The sequence below is a fragment of the Gasterosteus aculeatus genome, chromosome 5 (genome assembly GCF_964276395.1).
Source record: "Gasterosteus aculeatus chromosome 5, fGasAcu3.hap1.1, whole genome shotgun sequence".
Lineage (NCBI taxonomy): Eukaryota > Metazoa > Chordata > Actinopteri > Perciformes > Gasterosteidae > Gasterosteus > Gasterosteus aculeatus.
Genome location: NC_135692.1, coordinates 1417490 through 1432944, shown reverse-complemented (window position 1 = coordinate 1432944; position 15455 = coordinate 1417490). Strand labels below are relative to the sequence as shown.

At 42.3% G+C, this 15455-nt stretch overlaps 11 non-coding genes across 11 annotated transcripts; all 11 read left to right on the top strand.

Annotated features, from left to right (window-relative positions):
• The first annotated feature begins 304 nt into the window (after positions 1 to 304).
• Positions 305 to 377, top strand: trnak-uuu (transfer RNA lysine (anticodon UUU)). The gene has a single exon. It is a non-coding gene; the product is annotated as a tRNA-Lys (tRNA).
• A 3497-nt stretch (positions 378 to 3874) lies between these two features.
• Positions 3875 to 3947, top strand: trnak-uuu (transfer RNA lysine (anticodon UUU)). The gene has a single exon. It is a non-coding gene; the product is annotated as a tRNA-Lys (tRNA).
• Positions 3948 to 4638: 691 nt separating this feature from the next.
• On the top strand, positions 4639 to 4711 carry trnak-uuu (transfer RNA lysine (anticodon UUU)). The gene has a single exon. It is a non-coding gene; the product is annotated as a tRNA-Lys (tRNA).
• Positions 4712 to 5147: 436 nt separating this feature from the next.
• On the top strand, positions 5148 to 5220 carry trnak-uuu (transfer RNA lysine (anticodon UUU)). The gene has a single exon. It is a non-coding gene; the product is annotated as a tRNA-Lys (tRNA).
• A 435-nt stretch (positions 5221 to 5655) lies between these two features.
• Positions 5656 to 5728, top strand: trnak-uuu (transfer RNA lysine (anticodon UUU)). The gene has a single exon. It is a non-coding gene; the product is annotated as a tRNA-Lys (tRNA).
• Positions 5729 to 6674: 946 nt separating this feature from the next.
• trnak-uuu (transfer RNA lysine (anticodon UUU)) lies at positions 6675 to 6747 on the top strand. The gene has a single exon. It is a non-coding gene; the product is annotated as a tRNA-Lys (tRNA).
• A 435-nt stretch (positions 6748 to 7182) lies between these two features.
• trnak-uuu (transfer RNA lysine (anticodon UUU)) lies at positions 7183 to 7255 on the top strand. Its single transcript has one exon. It is a non-coding gene; the product is annotated as a tRNA-Lys (tRNA).
• A 1712-nt stretch (positions 7256 to 8967) lies between these two features.
• trnak-uuu (transfer RNA lysine (anticodon UUU)) lies at positions 8968 to 9040 on the top strand. The gene has a single exon. It is a non-coding gene; the product is annotated as a tRNA-Lys (tRNA).
• Positions 9041 to 9475: 435 nt separating this feature from the next.
• Positions 9476 to 9548, top strand: trnak-uuu (transfer RNA lysine (anticodon UUU)). Its single transcript has one exon. It is a non-coding gene; the product is annotated as a tRNA-Lys (tRNA).
• Positions 9549 to 12279: 2731 nt separating this feature from the next.
• Positions 12280 to 12352, top strand: trnak-uuu (transfer RNA lysine (anticodon UUU)). Its single transcript has one exon. It is a non-coding gene; the product is annotated as a tRNA-Lys (tRNA).
• A 2731-nt stretch (positions 12353 to 15083) lies between these two features.
• trnak-uuu (transfer RNA lysine (anticodon UUU)) lies at positions 15084 to 15156 on the top strand. Its single transcript has one exon. It is a non-coding gene; the product is annotated as a tRNA-Lys (tRNA).
• The last annotated feature ends 299 nt before the right edge of the window (positions 15157 to 15455 follow it).

Sequence of the window (15455 nt, the reverse complement as noted above, 5' to 3'; positions counted from 1 at the left end):
TCTCATATATTCCTTTAACAAGTGTTGTTTTACAAGAATACCTTTCAATCAAGTTCAAACCTCAGTTGGTAGAGCCTCAGACTTTTAATCTAAGGGTCCAGGTTTCAAGTCCCTATTCAGGCTTGAAGTTTTGTAGTGGAGTGACTTTCTGGTAAGATGCCTGACTCTTGCTAATCCTGAACCGGTTCCAAAAAAAGATGTACCTTTTCTGCTTGTTCCTCTGAGCCTTTTTGGAATTGGACGAACACATTTAGTTTGTTCCTCTGCCAGAGTCACATTTGCAATAATCAACAGAGCTTTAGAAGCCTGGATAGCTCAGTCGGTAGAGCATCAGACTTTTAATCTGAGGGTCCAGGGTTCAAGTCCCTGTTCAGGCTTGAAGTTTTGTATTGGAGTGACTTTCTGGTAAAATGCCTGACTCTTGCTAATCCTGAGCCGGTTCCAAAAAAAGCTGTACCTTTTCTGCTTGTTCCTCTGAGCCTTTTTGGAATTGGGTTTCTCCTCAGACTTCTCATATTTTCCTTTAACGAGTATTGTTTTCCAAGATTACCTTTCAACCAAGGTCAAACCTCAGTTGGTAGAGCATCAGACTTTTAATCTCAGGATCCAGGGTTCAAGTCCCTGTTCAGGCTTGATGTCTTGTAGTGCAGTGACTTTCTGGTGAGATTCCCGACTCTTGCCAATCCTGAGCCGGTTCCAAAACAAGCTGTAACTTTTCTGCGTGTTCCTCTGAGATATTTTGGAATTGGGTTTCTCCTCAGACGTCTCATATTTTCCTTTAACAAGTATTGTTTTCCAAGATTACCTTTCAACCAAGGTCAAACCTCAGTTGGTAGAGCATCAGACTTTTAATCTAAGGGTCCAGGGTTCAAGTCCCTGTTCAGGCTTGATGTCTTGTAGAGCAGTGACTTTCTGGTGAGATTCCTGACTCTTGCTAATCCTGAGCCGGTTCCAAAAAAAGATGTACGTTTTCTGCTTGTTCCTCTGAGCCTTTTTGGAATCGGGTTTCTCCTCAGACGTCTCATATTTTCCTTTAACAAGTATTGTTTTCCAAGATTACCTTTCAACCAAGGTCAAACCTCAGTTGGTAGAGCCTCAGACTTTTAATCTCAGGATCCAGGGTTCAAGTCCCTGTTTAGGCTTGAAATTTTGTAGTGGAGTGACTTTCTGGTGAGATTCCCGACTCTTGCCAATCCTGAGCCGGTTCCAAAACAAGCTGTAACTTTTCTGCTTGTTCCTCTGAGCCTTTTTGGAATTGGGTTTCTCCTCAGACGTCTCATATTTTCCTTTAACAAGTATTGTTTTCCAAGATTACCTTTCAACCAAGGTCAAACCTCAGTTGGTAGAGCATCAGACTTTTAATCTAAGGGTCCAGGGTTCAAGTCCCTGTTCAGGCTTGAAGTTTTGTATTGGAGTGACTTTCTGGTAAAATGCCTGACTCTTGCTAATCCTGAGCCGGTTCCAAAAAAAGATGTACCTTTTGTGCTTGTTCCTCTGAGCCTTTTTGGAATTGGGTTTCTCCTCAGTCGTCTCATATATTCCTTTAACAAGTGTTGTTTTACAAGATTACCTTTCAATCAAGGTCAAACCTCAGTTGGTAGAGCCTCAGACTTTTAATCTAAGGGTCCAGGGTTCAAGTCCCTATTCAGGCTTGAAGTTTTGTAGTGGAGTGACTTTCTGGTAAGATGCCTGACTCTTGCTAATCCTGAGCGGGTTCCAAAAAAAGCTGTACCCTTTCAGCTTGTTCCTCTGAGCCTTTTTGGAATTGGGTTTCTCCTCAGTCGTCTCATATATTCCTTTAACAAGTGTTGTTTTACAAGAATACCTTTCAATCAAGTTCAAACCTCAGTTGGTAGAGCCTCAGACTTTTAATCTAAGGGTCCAGGTTTCAAGTCCCTATTCAGGCTTGAAGTTTTGTAGTGGAGTGACTTTCTGGTAAGATGCCTGACTCTTGCTAATCCTGAGCCGGTTCCAAAAAAAGATGTACCTTTTCTGCTTGTTCCTCTGAGCCTTTTTGGAATTGGGTTTCTCCTCCGACATCTCATATTTTCCTTTAACAAGTATTGTTTTCCAAGATTACCTTTCAACCAAAGTCAAACCTCAGTTGGTAGAGCCTCAGACTTTTAATCTCAGGATCCAGGGTTCAAGTCCCTGTTCAGGCTTGATGTCTTGTAGTGCAGTGACTTTCTGGTGAGATTCCCGACTCTTGCCAATCCTGAGCCGGTTCCAAAACAAGCTGTAACTTTTCTGCGTGTTCCTCTGAGATATTTTGGAATTGGGTTTCTCCTCAGACGTCTCATATTTTCCTTTAACAAGTATTGTTTTCCAAGATCACCTTTCAACCAAGGTCAAACCTCAGTTGGTAGAGCATCAGACTTTTAATCTAAGGGTCCAGGGTTCAAGTCCCTGTTCAGGCTTGATGTCTTGTAGAGCAGTGACTTTCTGGTGAGATTCCTGACTCTTGCTAATCCTGAGCCGGTTCCAAAAAAAGATGTACGTTTTCTGCTTGTTCCTCTGAGCCTTTTTGGAATCGGGTTTCTCCTCAGACGTCTCATATTTTCCTTTAACAAGTATTGTTTTCCAAGATTACCTTTCAACCAAGGTCAAACCTCAGTTGGTAGAGCCTCAGACTTTTAATCTCAGGATCCAGGGTTCAAGTCCCTGTTTAGGCTTGAAATTTTGTAGTGGAGTGACTTTCTGGTGAGATTCCCGACTCTTGCCAATCCTGAGCCGGTTCCAAAACAAGCTGTAACTTTTTTGCTTGTTCCTCTGAGCCTTTTTGGAATTGGGTTTCTCCTCAGACGTCTCATATTTTCCTTTAACAAGTATTCTTTTCCAAGATTACCTTTCAACCAAGGTCAAACCTCAGTTGGTAGAGCCTCAGACTTTTAATCGAAGGGTCCAGGATTCAAGTCCCTATTCAGGCTTGAAGTTTTGTAGTGGAGTGACTTTCTGGTAAGATGCCTGACTCTTGCTAATCCTGAGCCGGTTCCAAAAAAAGCTGTACCTTTTCTGCTTGTTCCTCTGAGCCTTTTTGGAATTGGGTTTCTCCTCAGACTTCTCATATTTTCCTTTAACAAGTATTGTTTTCCAAGATTACCTTTCAACCAAGGTCAAACCTCAGTTGGTAGAGCATCAGACTTTTAATCTAAGGGTCCAGGGTTCAAGTCCCTGTTCAGGCTTGAAGTTTTGTATTGGAGTGACTTTCTGGTAAAATGCCTGACTCTTGCTAATCCTGAGCCGGTTCCAAAAAAAGATGTACCTTTTGTGCTTGTTCCTCTGAGCCTTTTTGGAATTGGGTTTCTCCTCAGTCGTCTCATATATTCCTTTAACAAGTGTTGTTTTACAAGATTACCTTTCAATCAAGGTCAAACCTCAGTTGGTAGAGCCTCAGACTTTTAATCTAAGGGTCCAGGGTTCAAGTCCCTATTCAGGCTTGAAGTTTTGTAGTGGAGTAACTTTCTGGTAAGATGCCTGACTCTTGCTAATCCTGAGCGGGTTCCAAAAAAAGCTGTACCCTTTCAGCTTGTTCCTCTGAGCCTTTTTGGAATTTGGGTTTCTCCTCAGTCGTCTCATATATTCCTTTAACAAGTGTTGTTTTACAAGAATACCTTTCAATCAAGTTCAAACCTCAGTTGGTAGAGCCTCAGACTTTTAATCTAAGGGTCCAGGTTTCAAGTCCCTATTCAGGCTTGAAGTTTTGTAGTGGAGTGACTTTCTGGTAAGATGCCTGACTCTTGCTAATCCTGAACCGGTTCCAAAAAAAGATGTACCTTTTCTGCTTGTTCCTCTGAGCCTTTTTGGAATTGGACGAACACATTTAGTTTGTTCCTCTGCCAGAGTCACATTTGCAATAATCAACAGAGCTTTAGAAGCCTGGATAGCTCAGTCGGTAGAGCATCAGACTTTTAATCTGAGGGTCCAGGGTTCAAGTCCCTGTTCAGGCTTGAAGTTTTGTATTGGAGTGACTTTCTGGTAAAATGCCTGACTCTTGCTAATCCTGAGCCGGTTCCAAAAAAAGCTGTACCTTTTCTGCTTGTTCCTCTGAGCCTTTTTGGAATTGGGTTTCTCCTCAGACTTCTCATATTTTCCTTTAACAAGTATTGTTTTCCAAGATTACCTTTCAACCAAGGTCAAACCTCAGTTGGTAGAGCATCAGACTTTTAATCTAAGGGTCCAGGGTTCAAGTCCCTGTTCAGGCTTGATGTCCTGTAGTGCAGTGACTTTCTGGTAAGATGCCTGACTCTTGCTAATCCTGAGCGGGTTCCAAAAAAAGCTGTACCCTTTCAGCTTGTTCCTCTGAGCCTTTTTGGAATTGGGTTTCTCCTCAGTCGTCTCATATATTCCTTTAACAAGTGTTGTTTTACAAGAATACCTTTCAATCAAGTTCAAACCTCAGTTGGTAGAGCCTCAGACTTTTAATCTAAGGGTCCAGGTTTCAAGTCCCTATTCAGGCTTGAAGTTTTGTAGTGGAGTGACTTTCTGGTAAGATGCCTGACTCTTGCTAATCCTGAACCGGTTCCAAAAAAAGATGTACCTTTTCTGCTTGTTCCTCTGAGCCTTTTTGGAATTGGACGAACACATTTAGTTTGTTCCTCTGCCAGAGTCACATTTGCAATAATCAACAGAGCTTTAGAAGCCTGGATAGCTCAGTCGGTAGAGCATCAGACTTTTAATCTCAGGGTCCAGGGTTCAAGTCCCTGTTCAGGCTTGAAGTTTTGTATTGGAGTGACTTTCTGGTAAAATGCCTGACTCTTGCTAATCCTGAGCCGGTTCCAAAAAAAGCTGTACCTTTTCTGCTTGTTCCTCTGAGCCTTTTTGGAAATGCGTTTCTCCTCAGACTTCTCATATTTTCCTTTAACAAGTATTGTTTTCTGAGATTACCTTTCAATCAAGTTCAAACCTCAGTTGGTAGAGCCTCAGACTTTTAATCTAAGGGTCCAGGTTTCAAGTCCCTATTCAGGCTTGAAGTTTTGTAGTGGAGTGACTTTCTGGTAAGATGCCTGACTCTTGCTAATCCTGAACCGGTTCCAAAAAAAGATGTACCTTTTCTGCTTGTTCCTCTGAGCCTTTTTGGAATTGGACGAACACATTTAGTTTGTTCCTCTGCCAGAGTCACATTTGCAATAATCAACAGAGCTTTAGAAGCCTGGATAGCTCAGTCGGTAGAGCATCAGACTTTTAATCTCAGGGTCCAGGGTTCAAGTCCCTGTTCAGGCTTGAAGTTTTGTATTGGAGTGACTTTCTGGTAAAATGCCTGACTCTTGCTAATCCTGAGCCGGTTCCAAAAAAAGATGTACCTTTTGTGCTTGTTCCTCTGAGCCTTTTTGGAATTGGGTTTCTCCTCAGACTTCTCATATTTTCCTTTAACAAGTATTGTTTTCCAAGATTACCTTTCAACCAAGGTCAAACCTCAGTTGGTAGAGCATCAGACTTTTAATCTAAGGGTCCAGGGTTCAAGTCCCTGTTCAGGCTTGATGTCCTGTAGTGCAGTGACTTTCTGGTGAGATTCCTGACTCTTGCTAATCCTGAGCCGGTTCTAAAGAAAGCTGTACCTTTTCTGCTCATTCCTCTGAGCCTTTTTGGAATTGGACGAACACATTTAGTTCGTTCCTCTGCCAGAGTCACATTTGCAATAATCATAAGAATTTTGGAGCCTGGATAGCTCAGTCGGTAGAGCATCAGACTTTTAATCTGAGGGTCCAGGGTTCAAGTCCCTGTTCAGGCTTGAAGTTTTGTAGTGGAGTGACTTTATGGTGAGATTCCTGACTCTTGCTAATCCTGAGCCGGTTCCAAAAAAAGATGTACCTTTTCTGCTTGTTCCTCTGAGCCTTTTTGGAATTGGGTTTCTCCTCCGACATCTCATATTTTCCTTTAACAAGTATTGTTTTCCAAGATTACCTTTCAACCAAGGTCAAACCTCAGTTGGTAGAGCATCAGACTTTTAATCTAAGGGTCCAGGGTTCAAGTCCCTGTTCAGGCTTGAAGTTTTGTATTGGAGTGACTTTCTGGTAAAATGCCTGACTCTTGCTAATCCTGAGCCGGTTCCAAAAAAAGATGTACCTTTTGTGCTTGTTCCTCTGAGCCTTTTTGGAATTGGGTTTCTCCTCAGTCGTCTCATATATTCCTTTAACAAGTGTTGTTTTACAAGATTACCTTTCAATCAAGGTCAAACCTCAGTTGGTAGAGCCTCAGACTTTTAATCTAAGGGTCCAGGGTTCAAGTCCCTATTCAGGCTTGAAGTTTTGTAGTGGAGTGACTTTCTGGTAAGATGCCTGACTCTTGCTAATCCTGAGCGGGTTCCAAAAAAAGCTGTACCCTTTCAGCTTGTTCCTCTGAGCCTTTTTGGAATTGGGTTTCTCCTCAGTCGTCTCATATATTCCTTTAACAAGTGTTGTTTTACAAGAATACCTTTCAATCAAGTTCAAACCTCAGTTGGTAGAGCCTCAGACTTTTAATCTAAGGGTCCAGGTTTCAAGTCCCTATTCAGGCTTGAAGTTTTGTAGTGGAGTGACTTTCTGGTAAGATGCCTGACTCTTGCTAATCCTGAACCGGTTCCAAAAAAAGATGTACCTTTTCTGCTTGTTCCTCTGAGCCTTTTTGGAATTGGACGAACACATTTAGTTTGTTCCTCTGCCAGAGTCACATTTGCAATAATCAACAGAGCTTTAGAAGCCTGGATAGCTCAGTCGGTAGAGCATCAGACTTTTAATCTGAGGGTCCAGGGTTCAAGTCCCTGTTCAGGCTTGAAGTTTTGTAGTGGAGTGACTTTCTGGTGAGATTCCTGACTCTTGCTAATCCTGAGCCGGTTCCAAAAAAAGATGTACCTTTTCTGCTTGTTCCTCTGAGCCTTTTTGGAATTGGGTTTCTCCTCCGACATCTCATATTTTCCTTTAACAAGTATTGTTTTCCAAGATTACCTTTCAACCAAGGTCAAACCTCAGTTGGTAGAGCATCAGACTTTTAATCTAAGGGTCCAGGGTTCAAGTCCCTGTTCAGGCTTGATGTCCTGTAGTGCAGTGACTTTCTGGTGAGATTCCTGACTCTTGCTAATCCTGAGGCGGTTCTAAAGAAAGCTGTACCTTTTCTGCTCATTCCTCTGAGCCTTTTTGGAATTGGACGAACACATTTAGTTTGTTCCTCTGCCAGAGTCACATTTGCAATAATCATAAGAATTTTGGAGCCTGGATAGCTCAGTCGGTAGAGCATCAGACTTTTAATCTGAGGGTCCAGGGTTCAAGTCCCTGTTCAGGCTTGAAGTTTTGTAGTGGAGTGACTTTCTGGTGAGATTCCTGACTCTTGCTAATCCTGAGCCGGTTCCAAAAAAAGATGTACCTTTTCTGCTTGTTCCTCTGAGCCTTTTTGGAATTGGGTTTCTCCTCCGACATCTCATATTTTCCTTTAACAAGTATTGTTTTACAAGATTACCTTTCAACCAAAGTCAAACCTCAGTTGGTAGAGCCTCAGACTTTTAATCTCAGGATCCAGGGTTCAAGTCCCTGTTCAGGCTTGATGTCTTGTAGTGCAGTGACTTTCTGGTGAGATTCCCGACTCTTGCCAATCCTGAGCCGGTTCCAAAACAAGCTGTAACTTTTCTGCGTGTTCCTCTGAGATATTTTGGAATTGGGTTTCTCCTCAGACGTCTCATATTTTCCTTTAACAAGTATTGTTTTCCAAGATTACCTTTCAACCAAGGTCAAACCTCAGTTGGTAGAGCATCAGACTTTTAATCTAAGGGTCCAGGGTTCAAGTCCCTGTTCAGGCTTGATGTCTTGTAGAGCAGTGACTTTCTGGTGAGATTCCTGACTCTTGCTAATCCTGAGCCGGTTCCAAAAAAAGATGTACGTTTTCTGCTTGTTCCTCTGAGCCTTTTTGGAATCGGGTTTCTCCTCAGACGTCTCATATTTTCCTTTAACAAGTATTGTTTTCCAAGATTACCTTTCAACCAAGGTCAAACCTCAGTTGGTAGAGCCTCAGACTTTTAATCTCAGGATCCAGGGTTCAAGTCCCTGTTTAGGCTTGAAATTTTGTAGTGGAGTGACTTTCTGGTGAGATTCCCGACTCTTGCCAATCCTGAGCCGGTTCCAAAACAAGCTGTAACTTTTCTGCTTGTTCCTCTGAGCCTTTTTGGAATTGGGTTTCTCCTCAGACGTCTCATATTTTCCTTTAACAAGTATTCTTTTCCAAGATTACCTTTCAACCAAGGTCAAACCTCAGTTGGTAGAGCCTCAGACTTTTAATCGAAGGGTCCAGGATTCAAGTCCCTATTCAGGCTTGAAGTTTTGTAGTGGAGTGACTTTCTGGTAAGATGCCCGACTCTTGCTAATCCTGAGCCGGTTCCAAAAAAAGATGTACCTTTTGTGCTTGTTCCTCTGAGCCTTTTTGGAATTGGGTTTCTCCTCAGTCGTCTCATATATTCCTTTAACAAGTGTTGTTTTACAAGATTACCTTTCAATCAAGGTCAAACCTCAGTTGGTAGAGCCTCAGACTTTTAATCTAAGGGTCCAGGGTTCAAGTCCCTATTCAGGCTTGAAGTTTTGTAGTGGAGTGACTTTCTGGTAAGATGCCTGACTCTTGCTAATCCTGAGCGGGTTCCAAAAAAAGCTGTACCCTTTCAGCTTGTTCCTCTGAGCCTTTTTGGAATTTGGGTTTCTCCTCAGTCGTCTCATATATTCCTTTAACAAGTGTTGTTTTACAAGAATACCTTTCAATCAAGTTCAAACCTCAGTTGGTAGAGCCTCAGACTTTTAATCTAAGGGTCCAGGTTTCAAGTCCCTATTCAGGCTTGAAGTTTTGTAGTGGAGTGACTTTCTGGTAAGATGCCTGACTCTTGCTAATCCTGAACCGGTTCCAAAAAAAGATGTACCTTTTCTGCTTGTTCCTCTGAGCCTTTTTGGAATTGGACGAACACATTTAGTTTGTTCCTCTGCCAGAGTCACATTTGCAATAATCAACAGAGCTTTAGAAGCCTGGATAGCTCAGTCGGTAGAGCATCAGACTTTTAATCTGAGGGTCCAGGGTTCAAGTCCCTGTTCAGGCTTGAAGTTTTGTATTGGAGTGACTTTCTGGTAAAATGCCTGACTCTTGCTAATCCTGAGCCGGTTCCAAAAAAAGCTGTACCTTTTCTGCTTGTTCCTCTGAGCCTTTTTGGAATTGGGTTTCTCCTCAGACTTCTCATATTTTCCTTTAACAAGTATTGTTTTCCAAGATTACCTTTCAACCAAGGTCAAACCTCAGTTGGTAGAGCATCAGACTTTTAATCTAAGGGTCCAGGGTTCAAGTCCCTGTTCAGGCTTGATGTCCTGTAGTGCAGTGACTTTCTGGTGAGATTCCTGACTCTTGCTAATCCTGAGGCGGTTCTAAAGAAAGCTGTACCTTTTCTGCTCATTCCTCTGAGCCTTTTTGGAATTGGACGAACACATTTAGTTTGTTCCTCTGCCAGAGTCACATTTGCAATAATCATAAGAATTTTGGAGCCTGGATAGCTCAGTCGGTAGAGCATCAGACTTTTAATCTGAGGGTCCAGGGTTCAAGTCCCTGTTCAGGCTTGAAGTTTTGTAGTGGAGTGACTTTCTGGTGAGATTCCTGACTCTTGCTAATCCTGAGCCGGTTCCAAAAAAAGATGTACCTTTTCTGCTTGTTCCTCTGAGCCTTTTTGGAATTGGGTTTCTCCTCCGACATCTCATATTTTCCTTTAACAAGTATTGTTTTACAAGATTACCTTTCAACCAAGGTCAAACCTCAATTGGTAGAGCCTCAGACTTTTAATCTCAGGATCCAGGGTTCAAGTCCCTGTTCAGGCTTGATGTCTTGTAGTGCAGTGACTTTCTGGTGAGATTCCCGACTCTTGCCAATCCTGAGCCGGTTCCAAAACAAGCTGTAACTTTTCTGCGTGTTCCTCTGAGATATTTTGGAATTGGGTTTCTCCTCAGACGTCTCATATTTTCCTTTAACAAGTATTGTTTTCCAAGATTACCTTTCAACCAAGGTCAAACCTCAGTTGGTAGAGCATCAGACTTTTAATCTAAGGGTCCAGGGTTCAAGTCCCTGTTCAGGCTTGAAGTTTTGTAGTGGAGTGACTTTCTGGTGAGATTCCTGACTCTTGCTAATCCTGAGCCGGTTCCAAAAAAAGATGTACCTTTTCTGCTTGTTCCTCTGAGCCTTTTTGGAATTGGGTTTCTCCTCCGACATCTCATATTTTCCTTTAACAAGTATTGTTTTACAAGATTACCTTTCAACCAAAGTCAAACCTCAGTTGGTAGAGCCTCAGACTTTTAATCTCAGGATCCAGGGTTCAAGTCCCTGTTCAGGCTTGATGTCTTGTAGTGCAGTAACTTTCTGGTGAGATTCCCGACTCTTGCCAATCCTGAGCCGGTTCCAAAACAAGCTGTAACTTTTCTGCGTGTTCCTCTGAGATATTTTGGAATTGGGTTTCTCCTCAGACGTCTCATATTTTCCTTTAACAAGTATTGTTTTCCAAGATTACCTTTCAACCAAGGTCAAACCTCAGTTGGTAGAGCATCAGACTTTTAATCTAAGGGTCCAGGGTTCAAGTCCCTGTTCAGGCTTGATGTCTTGTAGAGCAGTGACTTTCTGGTGAGATTCCTGACTCTTGCTAATCCTGAGCCGGTTCCAAAAAAAGATGTACGTTTTCTGCTTGTTCCTCTGAGCCTTTTTGGAATCGGGTTTCTCCTCAGACGTCTCATATTTTCCTTTAACAAGTATTGTTTTCCAAGATTACCTTTCAACCAAGGTCAAACCTCAGTTGGTAGAGCCTCAGACTTTTAATCTCAGGATCCAGGGTTCAAGTCCCTGTTTAGGCTTGAAATTTTGTAGTGGAGTGACTTTCTGGTGAGATTCCCGACTCTTGCCAATCCTGAGCCGGTTCCAAAACAAGCTGTAACTTTTCTGCTTGTTCCTCTGAGCCTTTTTGGAATTGGGTTTCTCCTCAGACGTCTCATATTTTCCTTTAACAAGTATTCTTTTCCAAGATTACCTTTCAACCAAGGTCAAACCTCAGTTGGTAGAGCCTCAGACTTTTAATCGAAGGGTCCAGGATTCAAGTCCCTATTCAGGCTTGAAGTTTTGTAGTGGAGTGACTTTCTGGTAAGATGCCTGACTCTTGCTAATCCTGAGCCGGTTCCAAAAAAAGCTGTACCTTTTCTGCTTGTTCCTCTGAGCCTTTTTGGAATTGGGTTTCTCCTCAGACTTCTCATATTTTCCTTTAACAAGTATTGTTTTCCAAGATTACCTTTCAACCAAGGTCAAACCTCAGTTGGTAGAGCATCAGACTTTTAATCTAAGGGTCCAGGGTTCAAGTCCCTGTTCAGGCTTGAAGTTTTGTATTGGAGTGACTTTCTGGTAAAATGCCTGACTCTTGCTAATCCTGAGCCGGTTCCAAAAAAAGATGTACCTTTTGTGCTTGTTCCTCTGAGCCTTTTTGGAATTGGGTTTCTCCTCAGTCGTCTCATATATTCCTTTAACAAGTGTTGTTTTACAAGATTACCTTTCAATCAAGGTCAAACCTCAGTTGGTAGAGCCTCAGACTTTTAATCTAAGGGTCCAGGGTTCAAGTCCCTATTCAGGCTTGAAGTTTTGTAGTGGAGTGACTTTCTGGTAAGATGCCTGACTCTTGCTAATCCTGAGCGGGTTCCAAAAAAAGCTGTACCCTTTCAGCTTGTTCCTCTGAGCCTTTTTGGAATTTGGGTTTCTCCTCAGTCGTCTCATATATTCCTTTAACAAGTGTTGTTTTACAAGAATACCTTTCAATCAAGTTCAAACCTCAGTTGGTAGAGCCTCAGACTTTTAATCTAAGGGTCCAGGTTTCAAGTCCCTATTCAGGCTTGAAGTTTTGTAGTGGAGTGACTTTCTGGTAAGATGCCTGACTCTTGCTAATCCTGAACCGGTTCCAAAAAAAGATGTACCTTTTGTGCTTGTTCCTCTGAGCCTTTTTGGAATTGGGTTTCTCCTCAGTCGTCTCATATATTCCTTTAACAAGTATTGTTTTCCAAGATTACCTTTCAACCAAGGTCAAACCTCAGTTGGTAGAGCATCAGACTTTTAATCTAAGGGTCCAGGGTTCAAGTCCCTGTTCAGGCTTGAAGTTTTGTATTGGAGTGACTTTCTGGTAAAATGCCTGACTCTTGCTAATCCTGAGCCGGTTCCAAAGAAAGCTGTACCTTTTCTGCTCATTCCTCTGAGCCTTTTTGGAATTGGACGAACAAATTTAGTTTGTTCCTCTGCCAGAGTCACATTTGCAATAATCATAAGAATTTTGGAGCCTGGATAGCTCAGTCGGTAGAGCATCAGACTTTTAATCTGAGGGTCCAGGGTTCAAGTCCCTGTTCAGGCTTGAAGTTTTGTAGTGGAGTGACTTTCTGGTGAGATTCCTGACTCTTGCTAATCCTGAGCCGGTTCCAAAAAAAGATGTACCTTTTCTGCTTGTTCCTCTGAGCCTTTTTGGAATTGGGTTTCTCCTCCGACATCTCATATTTTCCTTTAACAAGTATTGTTTTACAAGATTACCTTTCAACCAAGGTCAAACCTCAATTGGTAGAGCCTCAGACTTTTAATCTCAGGATCCAGGGTTCAAGTCCCTGTTCAGGCTTGATGTCTTGTAGTGCAGTGACTTTCTGGTGAGATTCCCGACTCTTGCCAATCCTGAGCCGGTTCCAAAACAAGCTGTAACTTTTCTGCGTGTTCCTCTGAGATATTTTGGAATTGGGTTTCTCCTCAGACGTCTCATATTTTCCTTTAACAAGTATTGTTTTCCAAGATTACCTTTCAACCAAGGTCAAACCTCAGTTGGTAGAGCATCAGACTTTTAATCTAAGGGTCCAGGGTTCAAGTCCCTGTTCAGGCTTGAAGTTTTGTAGTGGAGTGACTTTCTGGTGAGATTCCTGACTCTTGCTAATCCTGAGCCGGTTCCAAAAAAAGATGTACCTTTTCTGCTTGTTCCTCTGAGCCTTTTTGGAATTGGGTTTCTCCTCCGACATCTCATATTTTCCTTTAACAAGTATTGTTTTACAAGATTACCTTTCAACCAAAGTCAAACCTCAGTTGGTAGAGCCTCAGACTTTTAATCTCAGGATCCAGGGTTCAAGTCCCTGTTCAGGCTTGATGTCTTGTAGTGCAGTAACTTTCTGGTGAGATTCCCGACTCTTGCCAATCCTGAGCCGGTTCCAAAACAAGCTGTAACTTTTCTGCGTGTTCCTCTGAGATATTTTGGAATTGGGTTTCTCCTCAGACGTCTCATATTTTCCTTTAACAAGTATTGTTTTCCAAGATTACCTTTCAACCAAGGTCAAACCTCAGTTGGTAGAGCATCAGACTTTTAATCTAAGGGTCCAGGGTTCAAGTCCCTGTTCAGGCTTGATGTCTTGTAGAGCAGTGACTTTCTGGTGAGATTCCTGACTCTTGCTAATCCTGAGCCGGTTCCAAAAAAAGATGTACGTTTTCTGCTTGTTCCTCTGAGCCTTTTTGGAATCGGGTTTCTCCTCAGACGTCTCATATTTTCCTTTAACAAGTATTGTTTTCCAAGATTACCTTTCAACCAAGGTCAAACCTCAGTTGGTAGAGCCTCAGACTTTTAATCTCAGGATCCAGGGTTCAAGTCCCTGTTTAGGCTTGAAATTTTGTAGTGGAGTGACTTTCTGGTGAGATTCCCGACTCTTGCCAATCCTGAGCCGGTTCCAAAACAAGCTGTAACTTTTCTGCTTGTTCCTCTGAGCCTTTTTGGAATTGGGTTTCTCCTCAGACGTCTCATATTTTCCTTTAACAAGTATTCTTTTCCAAGATTACCTTTCAACCAAGGTCAAACCTCAGTTGGTAGAGCCTCAGACTTTTAATCGAAGGGTCCAGGATTCAAGTCCCTATTCAGGCTTGAAGTTTTGTAGTGGAGTGACTTTCTGGTAAGATGCCTGACTCTTGCTAATCCTGAGCCGGTTCCAAAAAAAGCTGTACCTTTTCTGCTTGTTCCTCTGAGCCTTTTTGGAATTGGGTTTCTCCTCAGACTTCTCATATTTTCCTTTAACAAGTATTGTTTTCCAAGATTACCTTTCAACCAAGGTCAAACCTCAGTTGGTAGAGCATCAGACTTTTAATCTAAGGGTCCAGGGTTCAAGTCCCTGTTCAGGCTTGAAGTTTTGTATTGGAGTGACTTTCTGGTAAAATGCCTGACTCTTGCTAATCCTGAGCCGGTTCCAAAAAAAGATGTACCTTTTGTGCTTGTTCCTCTGAGCCTTTTTGGAATTGGGTTTCTCCTCAGTCGTCTCATATATTCCTTTAACAAGTGTTGTTTTACAAGATTACCTTTCAATCAAGGTCAAACCTCAGTTGGTAGAGCCTCAGACTTTTAATCTAAGGGTCCAGGGTTCAAGTCCCTATTCAGGCTTGAAGTTTTGTAGTGGAGTGACTTTCTGGTAAGATGCCTGACTCTTGCTAATCCTGAGCGGGTTCCAAAAAAAGCTGTACCCTTTCAGCTTGTTCCTCTGAGCCTTTTTGGAATTTGGGTTTCTCCTCAGTCGTCTCATATATTCCTTTAACAAGTGTTGTTTTACAAGAATACCTTTCAATCAAGTTCAAACCTCAGTTGGTAGAGCCTCAGACTTTTAATCTAAGGGTCCAGGTTTCAAGTCCCTATTCAGGCTTGAAGTTTTGTAGTGGAGTGACTTTCTGGTAAGATGCCTGACTCTTGCTAATCCTGAACCGGTTCCAAAAAAAGATGTACCTTTTGTGCTTGTTCCTCTGAGCCTTTTTGGAATTGGGTTTCTCCTCAGTCGTCTCATATATTCCTTTAACAAGTATTGTTTTCCAAGATTACCTTTCAACCAAGGTCAAACCTCAGTTGGTAGAGCATCAGACTTTTAATCTAAGGGTCCAGGGTTCAAGTCCCTGTTCAGGCTTGAAGTTTTGTATTGGAGTGACTTTCTGGTAAAATGCCTGACTCTTGCTAATCCTGAGCCGGTTCCAAAGAAAGCTGTACCTTTTCTGCTCATTCCTCTGAGCCTTTTTGGAATTGGACGAACAAATTTAGTTTGTTCCTCTGCCAGAGTCACATTTGCAATAATCAAAAGAATTTTGGAGCCTGGATAGCTCAGTCGGTAGAGCATCAGACTTTTAATCTGAGGGTCCAGGGTTCAAGTCCCTGTTCAGGCTTGAAGTTTTGTAGTGGAGTGACTTTCTGGTGAGATTCCTGACTCTTGCTAATCCTGAGCCGGTTCCAAAAAAAGATGTACCTTTTCTGCTTGTTCCTCTGAGCCTTTTTGGAATTGGGTTTCTCCTCCGACATCTCATATTTTCCTTTAACAAGTATTGTTTTACAAGATTACCTTTCAACCAAGGTCAAACCTCAATTGGTAGAGCCTCAGACTTTTAATCTCAGGATCCAGGGTTCAAGTCCCTGTTCAGGCTTGATGTCTTGTAGTGCAGTGACTTTCTGGTGAGATTCCCGACTC